General features: G+C 33.9%; 1 protein-coding gene across 2 annotated transcripts in view; it reads right to left on the minus strand.

Annotated features, from left to right (window-relative positions):
- LOC134203967 (protein bicaudal C) overlaps positions 1–7,132 on the minus strand; it is a 48,046-nt gene extending 40,914 nt beyond the window's left edge. The window contains exon 1 of one of the 2 annotated variants that reach the window (XM_062678805.1): positions 6,852–7,132. The gene's annotated coding sequence lies outside the window, so the exon portion shown is untranslated. Of the gene's footprint in view, positions 1–6,481; positions 6,671–6,851 lie in introns of those variants that run through there. The other variant, XM_062678804.1, reaches the window with a different exon arrangement.
- Between the last annotated feature and the right edge of the window lie 7,182 nt (positions 7,133–14,314).

Genomic DNA, 14,314 nt, shown 5'->3' on the forward strand with positions numbered 1-14,314 from the left:
CCACGTCTAGTAAAGGATGTATTTTGGACCACCCTTACGGGGGCTCTTATTTTGGACCACCAAGGGGAATTGGCACTCAGTGGTCCAAAATATGAGCCGTCGAACTGATGGTCCAAAATACCTCCCTTACCCTCCTTGTTGTTAGTTAGGAAGATGGAAGGAATATTTGTAGGTTTTTTTTTGCTATTTGAAGACCGTGTTTACCTGTGCGTCTTTACAAAAACTACAGGAAGGAGTATCCCAAGTAGCAATCCTGTGACCGTTGGGTTTTATATGAATTTTAATAAGGTTTTATTGTGGGAATAATTAAAGCCTATTGTTTTATGGTGGTCATAAACAATGCTAACGAACAAAGGTTTTATATCACTCTTGAGATATCCATAAAACTCTTATAAACCATGTTTTAAAACTAAACTTTTTGTTAACTTTGAAGTTTTAAAAATAGTTTTATTATTGCTTTCAAATGCGTCATAAAACCAGTTTGGGTCACTGCTTTAAAACTACTCAACGTGACTGGATCTATTCGCCATGTTGAATTTGGAATGCAGTGTTGCTGTATAACTTATACGTGAATCACGCAAAAAGATGCATAATGAGGTTAGCATATTTTTACCGACATAATGTGAGTGCCATGTGTTTCTGATAAACTTAAGATGCTTCTCATTTACCAAATTAAAAAAAATAGCTCAAAAGCGACAGGTAAAAAATCCCCTGGTCATAAGAATCTCCTGTGTTATCCAATAACACCAATAAAGGTTTGTCAAAAACAATTCGATTTCGATCAATAGTAATTATGTGCTATCAGCAGGGTTATTTGAAAAATATTGAACTGTAACTTTAATGTTAGTTTTGATTTTGATTTGGGAAATGAGACACATACATATGAAATGCTGTTAAATATATGCACTTAATTGGATTGCGGCTTTTCATTAAAGGCCGATGTGATGAAGAATCATTTTATTTCATAATGATATCGAGTTTCCGGTTTCTAAAAAAAGTGAAGGAGTAAATATTTTTTACATTTTTCCTCATGCATATGTCCTCTTGGTTAAATAATTTGCCCTTGTATAACCATATTTGATTCCTACGAATTACACCAAAAATACGAATATGTAATATTCCATATATTCGTATCACTCAGCGAACTGGACTATCGAAATTCATAACTGGCACCTTATGAATCTTCGACTGCTTTTTCCATCAACAGTCCTTCTTATACGCAGTTACCTTCCCGAGTATTCAAGCGTCGATGGGCGTGTGGTCTACATACCGGCCTCCCGACCTCGACATCCATGGTTCGAACCCAGTCTGCTGCTTTTTTTCGAATGAAAATCATCATTCATAAGGCAACATATTTAAATTCATACCGATTCCTTGTGGCAAATTTTCATAAGGCGTTTGATTGATAATCATACGTCCATTTTCCTCAGTGAGTTTCACTAATTTCAGGAAATTACTAATATTCGCAGATTTCTTATACGGATCCGTAAATCCGCTTTTATTTCCACACATTTGGCATCTTTGCCCGTAGGATGGAAAAGTGCTTCCCGCCTCTGCCACTAGTCTGCATGTTATCGAACCGAAGGCCATCTGTTGTAGGGAAGTGTAATCATGACAAAGTTTTATAACAAATTTAAAACGGTCATGAAGTAACTAAGGAGAATTATTAAGGTTATCACAAAAGCCATTGAGCTATTTATTGCCAGATTTTTTGTTTTCATAAAAAGGAATGTCGCCATGTTGGAACAATGATCAAAATCATAGAAGTGATTGAAAAAAATACATCAATTACGATCAAATAGACTATTCGTTAGTGGAATTAAATTATTCCTAAGGTTTTTTTATAGAACCACGGTTACTTAATTACAAACTATTTGAAATTGAAATATTTTGAGTAGTTTGGAAAATTATTTAATTTTTCAGTTTTCATGTGATTATTTGATAATTTCGAGGCGCGTTGATTTAAAGCCTCTACGAGCTCAATATTCACGATAAATTTGGTTGCGCATGTCATTCTGTTGTAAGAACTACTTAAATAATGCTTCATTTTCAACATCAACCATAAGTAGAATCAAAAGCATTATTTTCCACACATCAGCTTCACATAGAGGACATTGTTATCTAGTGAAAATAAAAACAAAGGCAATGGGATGACAATAAATATAATCCATAATAGGAAATTTAACAGTTTTATTGATACTCTTATGATGGTCACGCCAACCTTTTATAGAGTATCAACAAATTCAATACAATGTTGTATTGCAGTTTTATTACTACTCTTAATACGGTTTTAATAACTTCTTCTAGATTGGTCCATTAAGCCGGAAGGCTATCTTAATGATGTCATGAAGAGGTTTTGGTGGAGTTATTAGTTTTATTAGCAACTGGTCATGAAAACCTCTTATAGAGCATGATAAATCTTAAAATGTTACTTGGAAACTGACCTTTTCGACCAATTAACCTATTCGGCCAAATTACCCGTTTGGCCAGATCGGTTTCAGGCTATCGGTTGGCTAACGGACTTGGGAATGAGTTTCGACCGAACGACCCTTTCCCGAATCCTCCAATTGACTCACCGTAGGTTTTTTTGTGTATTCGTCCCGATCGATTGTTTTGGTAAATGAATGAAGCGAAGCGATATTACGATTATATTTCAAGGTAAATGAGAGTTTACGATGAAGTAGAAAGTAAGAAGTTGGAGTGAGAAATTCGAAGTGAAAAAGGTGGAGTGAGAAGTGAGACGTGGGAAGTGAGAATTGTAAAGTAAAAAGTATGAAGTGAAAAGTGAGAATTCAGAATTAAAAAGTGAGAATTGCTATGTAAGAAGTGAGGAGTGAGCAGTGAGAAGTGAAAAGTGAGAAATGAGAAATAAGAAATTCGAAACGAGAAACGAAAAGTGAGAAGTGAGCATTACGTATTAAGAAATGAGAATTGAGAAGTAAGAAGTGAAAATTGAAAGTGAGAAGTGAGAAGCGCTAAGTGAGCTTTTCTTTTCCTTATTCTCTCTTTCTTTTATTTTCTTTCTTTTTCCTTTACACTTTCCCTTATTATTTCATCCCTCTTAATTCTACTTTCTTCCTTTTTTCTCCGTTTTTCTTCATTAGAAAGAAATGAGAAGTGGGAATTGAGAATTGAGAAGTGAGTAGTGAGCAGTGAGAAGAGAGAAAGGAAAGGTGAAAAATGAGAAGTGAAAACTGAGAAATGAGAAATAAGAAATTTAAAGAGAAAAGTGATTAATGAAAAGTAGACGTGTGTAGAAGAAAATTAGAAGTGGGAAGTGAAAACTAGGAGCTAGAAGGGAGAAGTTGAATGTGACTAATGACTAAAATTGAGAAATCAATCATTATTCTCAATCTCACATCAACATCTCACTTCTCCTTTCACTTAATAAGGAAACAAGTTTAACTATTCGGCCAAACGGCATTTGGTCAAAAATTACCGTTTCGACTGAATGGCGTTCAGCCGAATGACTTCAAACCAAATACTACTAAAAGTATTTGATAACTTAGGAAAGAATAAAAATGTGTTCCCCATCTCGATACCTCCCTCACTCGATAATTATAGCAACAAAAGAGCAAAAGAAAAAGAAATATTTTCGAAGCTACTTGCCGTATTTCTGTCAAAATAAACCTTAAGTTGCACTTCTCAAAAATTTATACTTGGAGAAGTCGGGAAATGCTTCAGTTATGTAACAGAAATACATCCCGAAAACTTAGTGTTTGAAAATTTTATGTTTTACCTCAATGTGAATCACTAACTTCTCGATAGAATAAAAAGCTTTACAAAAAAAATGTTAACTTATGATTTCACTACGAAAAATTCTTTCTGTATAATTGCAATTTCCATTTAAAAAAATGAAATTGTCGAAAATTCTTAATTGTTAATGGAAATTTTGCATTATTTAGGGATATTTGATTTTTTTTATTGCTTATACCTTAATTTCTTATTGGCTTTTCCCCATACTTTTATGAATTTCTATTTTAAATATGTATTTTAATTTTGGTCGTTACTGTTAGACAGGAAACAACATTTCATTTTCCCTGATTAAGACACTATACCGTTTTGAATCGATAGACAATTAAAAATCTTGTTTTATTCCCCAAAGACTGCATAGCCGTTTAAAATCGAAATATAACAAGAATTATTCCTAAGAATGCATAATGCTTCCTTCTGAAAATTGAATGTATCGCATTATTATTTTTTTCATTTTTATATTTATTTTTTATTATCCTCCCCTTGACTTTTCGGAAACCAGTAGGACATAATTTTTCCTAAATATTTGTAACAGCCTAATTTGTTCAGAGTTCCAAAATGCCTTAACAAGAAGTATCTTTGGAGTACCGAAAAACAACTCAAATTCAAAATTGAATAAATCACAATTCGATTTATTGAAATGTATCAAGAGCTTATCAATAAATGATGGGATCCAAGCTGAATAGTTAAATTGATGCTATGGAGGTTGATAGATTTTGAAAAGGGTTAGAAAATCAGCAAGGACTACAGACAGCATTGCGGATATATTTGGATTTTTGATCCCCTGGGACCTACCTCACAATATAAAAAAATCACGAACACAGATCTCCTCCAACATACTACTGTAAAAAGCTAATAATAACATCGAGTTAACAAACTAGCGAAGTTTTAGCGTAGTCACGAAGATTTCAAGAGCAACTTTTAAGCTAACAAGTCTTAAGCGTTTTTTTAGATCCATCGTTTCACACTTTTAGGACATATATCAATAGATTCGTAAAGCTTCATTTTTTTTTTAGTTTTTTTCCATTCTGGGACGTTTATATCTTCCGAAAGATGGATTTTGATCAACCCTGGACTTATGACTTTTACTCTGGATTTCGACCAAAATGAGAATACATACAAAGACTTTAGTGAATACAAAGACTTTAGTGTCTAGAGCTCGGAAAAAGAAACTTTTTAGTAACTTGCCCGAAAAAAAGCGACCGAGCCACTAAAAGCTAAAATAAACTTATTCTTACTACTTTTGTTAATATAGGTAGTGGTATGTGGAAGAGCAGGTCGATAAAGTAAATTATGAACACATCCTAAACAACCCTAGGCTGGGTTCGATGCTGATGGCCGATGAAGCTCCAAAGCACTATTTATCAAGAAATAAGTGGTGGATGTGCTTAAAAACATTGATTAATTTGATCTCTGTGTAAATATGAAATTCCGAAATGCGAAACGCCATGAAATCAGATCTCTGAACAAAATGAATTCGGACAGCACAAATAAAAACTAAAATATGTTTGAACTTTATTACCGCATGCATGGACAAAATCAATATTATCCCACCTACTTGTTGAAGCCGAAACTGATTAAGGAACGTATCTTTGAGAGTCGGTGTAAGCCATTTCTCGAAGGGTGTAAATTTAGTCTATACAGGAGATCTCTGCATAATATAAAAGAGAAAATCTATCGAGCAAATTGGAAAATAACATCTGGTGGTGTTTATATTTCAACAATAAAATAATATTCAAGCTAGATTCTATATCAGGTTCGGTACAAATTGTGAAAAAAAGAAATTCAGGTCAAAATTAATATAGTTTCTCAAAAAAGATTTTCAATATAATTTTGTTTTAAAAGTTGGAAAAGAAGGTTATCTATTCAAAAAAAATTAAAAATTTTATCCATTAGAGAGCTTTTGAAATACATTCAAACAAGTGACTGAAATTTATTGTTCCATACTGTCACAACATTTATCTTGCCACTTATAATAATAGTAAAAATGAACTAGAAGAAACGTGTAACATGAAGATGGAAAAGCGAGTCCACTTTCTAAGTAAATTAAAAATATCACTTCATAGGTGGGCTGTGCATTTGTGCAATTGCGCAGGCAAAGATAACATTCAGTAAAGAACCAGGAAGAGACCGTAGGCTTTGTGGAAGGCCGAGTACACGCGTAAAACTTGTGATGATCATTCGCAGTTGAAAAGGACCTGAGTGCGATGAACGTTGAGGGCAACTGAGGTTGGCTCAGGATCGAGTTCAGTGGAGAAGGATACTCCATTTGGCGTAGGCTCATCGAGGGGGACCTGTAGCCCATCAATTATCTAGTAAGTGTAATCCATCCAGGGATCTTCTTTAGCTTAAGTAGAAGATACGTTACTATAAAAGAAGAATTTGTGATGATTGAGCTCAAATTTCAGTCTGGTCTAGAAAAGTAGCACTTTGAAGCAAACTGTTGCAGTGTTGCAAAATGGAATTCAGTCACGGGGCATGCATTGTTTCTCGTCATTTTCTACAATACCGTGATTGAAAATTCGATTGCATTGGATATATATTTTCATTTACGTCGAATCAAAAATTACGAAAAAATGTAATCGGCTATTAGTCATTTTCATCGAAAGCTTCACATTGTATCCTTGAATATACCTTTTGTTCATAATTAAATCGAGCATGAATAATTCCGTTTCACGTTTAAGTAAAGTTTTAGTAACATTCAAACAACTTCAGTCATTGTTATTACCTTAATTTCTTCAATATTAGGCTGCACTGCACTAAACCTTGGATAGTTCGAAGAAATATTTCGCTTCATTTAGTTAACCAACTTTTTGCAAGCCTGGTCAAGAAGAAATCAGCTATGATCACTGAACTTTGAGCACTGCACTTGATTCTTCACAATGTCCTAACTACGACTAATCACCTTTCTTCCGTTATTCCCAATTTTAGACGGAAAACAATTACAAGATCAAAACAGCCTAGGTCATCAACCCCTGACCTCGGGTTATCGACCTCAGATCATATCAAAAACAAACCAGACCAGAGGTCGATTGCTGCTAAATCGTGCTGAAGCAACTGTGTTGGTAGAAGGGCGCTATCCTGGTAGTGGTTCTTACCGTACACTGAAGTTCCCCTTTTTTACCGCCTTGTGGAACGCTCGTTCCTTGTAGATCCTTGCCGCAATACCGTGCGATCGTTAATTAGTTTTCCCCGCCTTACGGACACAGGTCGAAACATTTCTCCTCACGGGTCATTTTCACGTACACTTTGGGGAACACAATCTTCAATTAAGCATGCAAATAAATCGTTTAGATTGTTAAAACCACGGCACAGCAATCAACACGAGCCACCACTATGAAGAAACTACCTATCGCGTGGGTGAGATCTAGGTTTCGGTGCACAAGGCCCTACCGCACTTCACGTAAGAGAGTGGGAACCGCACAATAGAGGCGTGATATTCTAATCGATTGGTCGGAGAAATGAGCGACGATCGTTTAGGTCAACTGATGACTGTTGGGAAGAGAAAGGTGATCATTTCCTGTTTCAATTTTGACGAAGATCACAGATAGGGGATGCGTTCATACATTTTTGGGTAGGGTGATGCCCTATGTGTACTAACCTATATCATTTTGCGTCAGAATGAGCTCTTAGTATTTGAACTTCAACTTGATTTATGTACAAATTGAGGTAACATATTTCAATTAAATTCCACCATTGCACGCTTGCCTAAATCGTGTACATAGCGCGTTTGAGAAGATCCATTAATTACGTAATGGTAAAATCGCTCATTTTCAACCTCCCATGTCACACTTTTTGGATGAAACAGCAAAAAATTTAGTATGGATTGTTACACAGAAGTCGCCTCATGATTAATTACCTTTAAAACGAGAAAAAGAAATTGATGAAATTGAAGAAAAAACCTAGTCTAAGACGCCAATTTTGAGATTTCATTACATTATTGAGATTTATTTCGTTTTATGCCAACAAGCTTCAAACATGTTAATCATCATGTGGAACATATGGAGTCGCATGGTGATTTTGTCCAACAACTGCTTGCGACTGCAGCTAAATAAAATTTCCATTTAAAATTAGAAATTTTCCATAAACAATTAGGAAATTGCCAATAAAAAAATCAGGGTATGAGCAATAAATAATTATAAAATTTCCACAAATAAAACAAAATTTCCATAAACTATTAAGAACTTTCCACAAAACAAAAATAAATAAGCACTTTTAAAAGCAAAAATAGCAATTATAAAAGAAGAATTTTCCATAAAGAAATGAAAATGTTCCACGAAAAAAATACAAAATTTCCATAAACAAATCAATATTAGTAATAAACAATTACAAAATTTTCCACAAAATAAATATTTTTTTTCCATAAAAAAATAAAAAATTTCCACAAAATAATCAAAAAAGAGCAATAAAAAAATAAGAAAATTTCCATTAAAAAATACAAGAAAGCAATAAAGCTGATGAAATTTTACATGAACTTTAAACGCTTTTAAAGAAGGGGTCATCTATGGAAAAAAAGCACAGTTTGATTGTTTTTTATATTTCTTTATGGAAATTTTCTTATTTTTTTATTGCTGTTTATTGATCATTTCGTGGAAAATTTTTATTTTGTTATGGCAAAAAAATACTTATTTTGTGGAAAATTTTGTTATTTTTTATTCCCCTGTCATAAGACGAGTTTATACAATCCCATTGAATTCCACCGACCTCAACGGTATGGCCGTTTCGACCTCAACGGTAAGGCCGTTTTCAGTGTCTCGTACTTGACTCGACTTACGAGACACTGAAGACGGCCTTACCGTTGAGGTCGAAATACGTATCGGTCAGGATACAATTAAGGGGTGGAATTCAATGGATTGTATAAACCTGTCTTATGACAGGTGAAAACAATCCACTAAAAAGCTCAAAATAATTTTGTTATTTTTTATTGCTAATATTGATTTATTTATGGAAATTTTGTATTTTTTTTTCGTGGAACATTTAATTTTTTTTATGGAAAATTCTTCTTTTATAATTGCAATTTTTGCTTTTAAAAGTGCTTATTTATTTTTGTTTTGTGGAAAATTTTTAATTGTTTATGGAAATTTTGTTTTATTTGTGGAAATTTTATATTTATTTATTGCTCATACCCTGATTTCTTTATTGGCAATTTTCTATTTTCTTATGGGAATTTTCTAATTGTTTAGGGGGAGTATTTATTTTAGTCTGCGACTAAACCTTTTGTGGAAAATTGAATTGAGACCTACGATCAAAAACAACCTGGCTATAGGTCAAGGCGTACTTGACGTTTCACATGGGTAATGCATAGTTGGAAATGAGTTTTGACGGAACTGCTTTTGCTCACAACTCGACAGTTCAAGTATTGAATCAATTACTTTCATTGTTTTCTTAAGTTACAATTATATCAAATATAACTAAAAAATTCATATAAACTTTCAAAACTTTTCTATGTTATAATTAATAAAACCAACTAATGTCCAAACGGCATTTTTTGTGTATTATCTTGAATTTTCTGGAACAATAAAAAACATGAAGAATAAAAAAGATATGAAGATAAAATTTTTATTTTTCAGTAATGAAACGTAACAAATTTTTAAAAGTAACGGAATTCCCTTCAACATATTAAAAATAACGGTGCCTTCAACATATTTTATCACAATAACTTTTGTTATATTTATTGTGATGACACAAGTCAAATATAGCATGTTATCAATATAGTCCACTTCGTGAGTCTCTTCATATTTTGAGCAACGGTCAGCACAATCACACCACTTTTCGTCATAAAACGCATGAAAAGCACAGCCAAGGGGTGCGATTATTGCAATAATTACACAAAAATTGAATTACATTTTTATAAAATGTATTTTCCAACTCAGTTATCAAAGTGGGGTCGTACGAAGGGTGATTGCTAGTATTTTAAATCGACACGACATGTTATGCGACTGAACACCTATCGTAATGTCTATTCACTACATTGCTTACCTTACCTTTTTTTGACACCGTGACACTATTTTGATGTCCCTTGATGTTTCTTCTTGGAATTATTGTTTTTTTTTCGAAACGTTGAAATATGAAATAATTTATTGAAGTTTTGGAATTCCTTCTTGAATTTCAGTATTCCTTCTCGGAGATACACCCAACCAGGCGATGGCAGATTTTAATACAGTTCTGCATAAGAACCTTCTTTTTATACAAATATTGTATTAAAATAATACAGATTTGTATTATTTTAATACAATATTTGTATAGAAAGCTTACAGAATTGTATATGCCCAGATTTTATACAATAATTGTCAGATTTGTTTTTTGGTTGTAGGTCTTGATCTTATTTTTTAAATGCTATCTCAGAAAAGTGAAAAGTGAGAATTGAGTAGTTAAAAGTGAGAAGTGAAAAATAAAAAGTGTAAAGTATGAGCAAACAGTAAGAAGTGAGAAGTGAGTAGTGAGAAGGGAAGAATGAAAAGTGAAAAGTGGGAAGTGAGAAATAAAAAGTAAGAAGTGAGTAGTGACTAGTAAATGAAAAAAATCTGTTAACTTCAATTAATTGCATATTATTCGGCAACTCGGCTTTACGAAAACCATTTTTGACTTGTAAAAAATAAAAAGTGGAAGATAAAATGTGAAAAAAGAAAATTGAAAAGTGACAAGTGAAAAGTGAGAGTGAGCTGTAAGAGTTTAGAAGTGAGGAGTGAGAAGTGGAAAGTGAAATGTGAAAGGTGAAAGTGGGAAGTGAGAAGTGAAAAGTAAAAAGTAAGAAGTAAGCAAAGAGAAGTGGGAAGTGAGAAGTGAGAAATTACAGTGAGAAATGAGAAAGAAGTGAGAAGTAAGAATTGAGAAGTGAGATGTAAGAAGTGAGAAGTAAGCAGTGAAAAATAAGAATTGAGAAGTGAGAATTTGAAAAGTTATCGTCGATGACAACTCGCCAACTTTTCACACCTTGTTTATGAGGTTTCAACACCGCGAGAAACTTATTGATTGATTTTCATTGGCTTTCATCGGTGAGATCGAACTACCTAAGCTCAAAGTGGAAGGGAGCATTTTTAAAAAGCACGATGAAGCACAGAATTGAAAGTTATCGCAAGCGAGCGACAAGTATGAAATTGTATAGAAGTTGAAACGTAAGCAGAGGGCCATTGAAGAACAACACGGAATTGAAATCGCTGTTATTTTATCTAACGTCCACCCAGGAACGGCTTGGCTGATAGCGTGGGAACTATCTTACCAAGACAGGCAAAATAACAGCGATTTCAACCTGCTCATATGTTGTTCGGCGTTCGGAGACAGTTCTAGCGATCAGTGGCATTTTTCAGATTTTTCTGCAAATTGGCGCTACTTATTGGAATTTTTCACGCAACAATTCACACGTTCGACCTTGGCCCAAGCGAACTAATAATGAAACCTCATAAACAAGGAATCCAATTGGCAAAACAATGACAAATACGGTTCGTATGATTATATTATCGTATATGTATTATCGTATGATTTAGCACAACCCTGATTTTGCTTCTTACTTTCCAATTACAATCTTGTCACTTGCTTATCATACTACTTCATCCTTCTTCTCCCTTCTCACCTTCCACTTTTCACTACTCATTTCTCACTTCCAACAACTCACTTCTAGCTTGTGACATCTAACTACTTATTAGTCATTTTTTGTTTTCAGTACTTCTTATTAGTCTGTACTAACTTCGAACATCTCTTTTAAAACTTCTTAGATCTATTTTTTCACTATTCACTTATTGTCGAACGTGTCACTTCTCACTTCACTTAATAAGGAACCAAATTTCAACGGCATTCGGCCAAATAACCCTAAACCTTAATTTCAAACTACTTTTTGGCATCCGTTAAACGTTTTTTAAAATTTGAAAATCAATTTTCGTGGTTCCGGAATTTTCAATCGGATTTATAAAGTTTATCGAAGTGAAGTGTCTGGATTTTTTTCTTTCTTTATTAAAGAGATTTTTAGCCTGGGTCTGGCTCATCTTTAGTATCTGGAATAATGTTAACACGTTCCACATGTAGGAGAAGGTATTTCAAACTACAGAATAGATTTTCAGTGAATGTCTCGTTATTAATAAAATTTCAGGAGGAAAAACCCAATAATTCAAGGATGGCAAGAAGAGTTATAGAATGTCACAAAGAAGTTCCAGGTAGCTGAAATTGAATTCATACATTTTGGAAAGGATTCTTTTAAACCTGAAAGCTTCAGTTGAAATTCAAAGTTCCACGAAGGATAATGAATTTTCCAAGTAGGAAAGTAGGAAAGTATCTAAAATACGGGTAGAAATTTCAAAATTCCGGAAGGAGAGAGTTTCAGGGGTTTTCAGAGCCGAAATTTTCCCCACAAAAAAATTCAGAATGTAACAAAAAATTTCAGGATGATATTCCGAGTCGTTTGAATGCAACGGTGAGGTACCAGTAAGGTGGATTGTCTTATAAAATATTTCATCAAATGGGGTTACTTGCAATGTTTTTCAATTTAATATTTATTGTTGAACAAATGTACGAACCGAATAAAACAAGTACCCCTCCCAATATCCTAATAGGGATGTGTACAATGCGCCATGCATCTAACTTAACCGAAATAGCGATGGGATCGATTCAGAAGATCGTCACTCAAAACAAAGCACGCCCAAAACTCATGCCAAGATTAACAAAATAACGAATTGTTTTGAAAAAAATCATCTCAATGAAAGTTTCTCCACCGTTTCGATTGGACGGTACATATTCGAATTAATCGAATGTTGTCACGGGTATCCACCTCAAACCATTTACAGTTAACATTCGCATACTGGGTTCTCTTCAGTTGGGGTCTTTTTTAGGGGATTTGCTAATTGGGGCGAAACTCAATTATAAAGCAACCAAACGTCAAAAATGTGATGTCAAACCCACGTTGACGTTTTAGTTTTTTTTTCGAGTTTTTTGCAAGTTGAAACAGTTTTCACAAGTCACACAATTTCAAATGCTGTAAAAAATCACCTTTTGGTGCATTTTGAATCCGTTTGCGGTGTCTACTAGATCGGACTAAAAAAACACATTAGATTAGAAACTTAACAAAATCATTTGAAAATATGCTGCATTCGGATTTTTTTTTGAATAGATCTGTTCAATTTTCTAAAAGTTTCTTGAAATCGACCGGTTAAGTGGTATGAACAATTATTCTGCTAAGATAGACCTCTGGTGCAAATTTCAGCTCATTTAGTCCCCAACACATAATGAGCGAGAACAATGCGATTTATCATCACTTCTCGGTGGGGGTGCCTATCCAGTTTTAGTTTTACGCTCTTGTATATAGAGCACTGCACGGTCTGCTTTGTCTCTTTCTCACTGCAAAGACATTAGAAAACAACAAGCCCACTAAATGTCAAATTTTATGATTCGCCCTTGCAGTGGCTAGAAAATTAAGTATATTTTTGTTATAAAACAAAAATTAAAGATGTTTTTCCAAAAAATCTTGTTTAATGGGGTTAGAATTTTAAAAGTACACAAAATAAGCATGATATCTTGATTTTTATATTTTCTCGAATAAGTAGTTAATGCTTAAGATTGTTGAATTTCCAACCACACAAACTGAAAATTGTCTCACTAAAAAAGTAGCGGCAAGCCTCGTTGGATAAACGTACAACTCGTGCTGAAAAAATCATCTTTTTGCAACGAGTTGCAGAGGCTATTTTTTGCAATGACAAAAAATAGACTTTAATCTGATAAATTTGTAAGAAAATTGTACAGTCTAATTTACTCCATATGATCATTCTTACCAATAAATTATGTTACTGCAGAGAACAATCAGATCCATGATACAGTGCCACATTGCATAGTTAGATAAGCCGTGAAGCGATAGATGCACTTTTTTGATGTCATGTTCATCAAACTATTTCATTTATTACGCGACGCAGAGAATACACTATTTGAACCCTTACCCAAGCTCATTCAGCAAAATGTAGTAATGTAGCTACGGTTTTTCATCATAGCACCCATTTGAGTTGCATAATGTTCATTAAAGCACCCATTCCGTTGGTATGGAAAAGTAGGCCGTTTTATCACTCAAAAACAAACTGTAAACCAGATGTTATGATAATTTATAACGTTCTAGAGGCATTTTAATCCTCATTTTCAATATAATGCCAATTAAAATTTCCATGATTCTACTTTTCCTCAAAACTTTTCCAAGTGGCAGAATCGATGACCACCCCCATTAGTGAACGTCTCTGGGTTGAGTCTGTGGGCAATGCTAGGCGATAAGCTGTAACGAAACTTCAGCAAGTGATGTCATGTGTACTGGAAATTAATGAAAATATGTTAGCAAAATTAAACGATTTTTGGAAGAAATTCTTCACCCACTTTCGTAAGAAATTCTCATTGGAAAAACTTCCGACGGGTCTGGAAGAGCCGTGGAATTTCGTTTCAGAAATACATCACAAGGGTCTCTGGAATCGAAACCGACTGGATACATAAGGGATCTTTCAAAAATTACGCAACGCGTTACGGTCCATACAAAAAATTAAACCTTCCATACAAAAAGTGTTACGTGGGGGAGGGTGGGGGTCCAATATCACCAAATTCA

The sequence above is a fragment of the Armigeres subalbatus genome, unplaced genomic scaffold (assembly GCF_024139115.2).
Source record: "Armigeres subalbatus isolate Guangzhou_Male unplaced genomic scaffold, GZ_Asu_2 Contig302, whole genome shotgun sequence".
NCBI lineage: Eukaryota > Metazoa > Arthropoda > Insecta > Diptera > Culicidae > Armigeres > Armigeres subalbatus.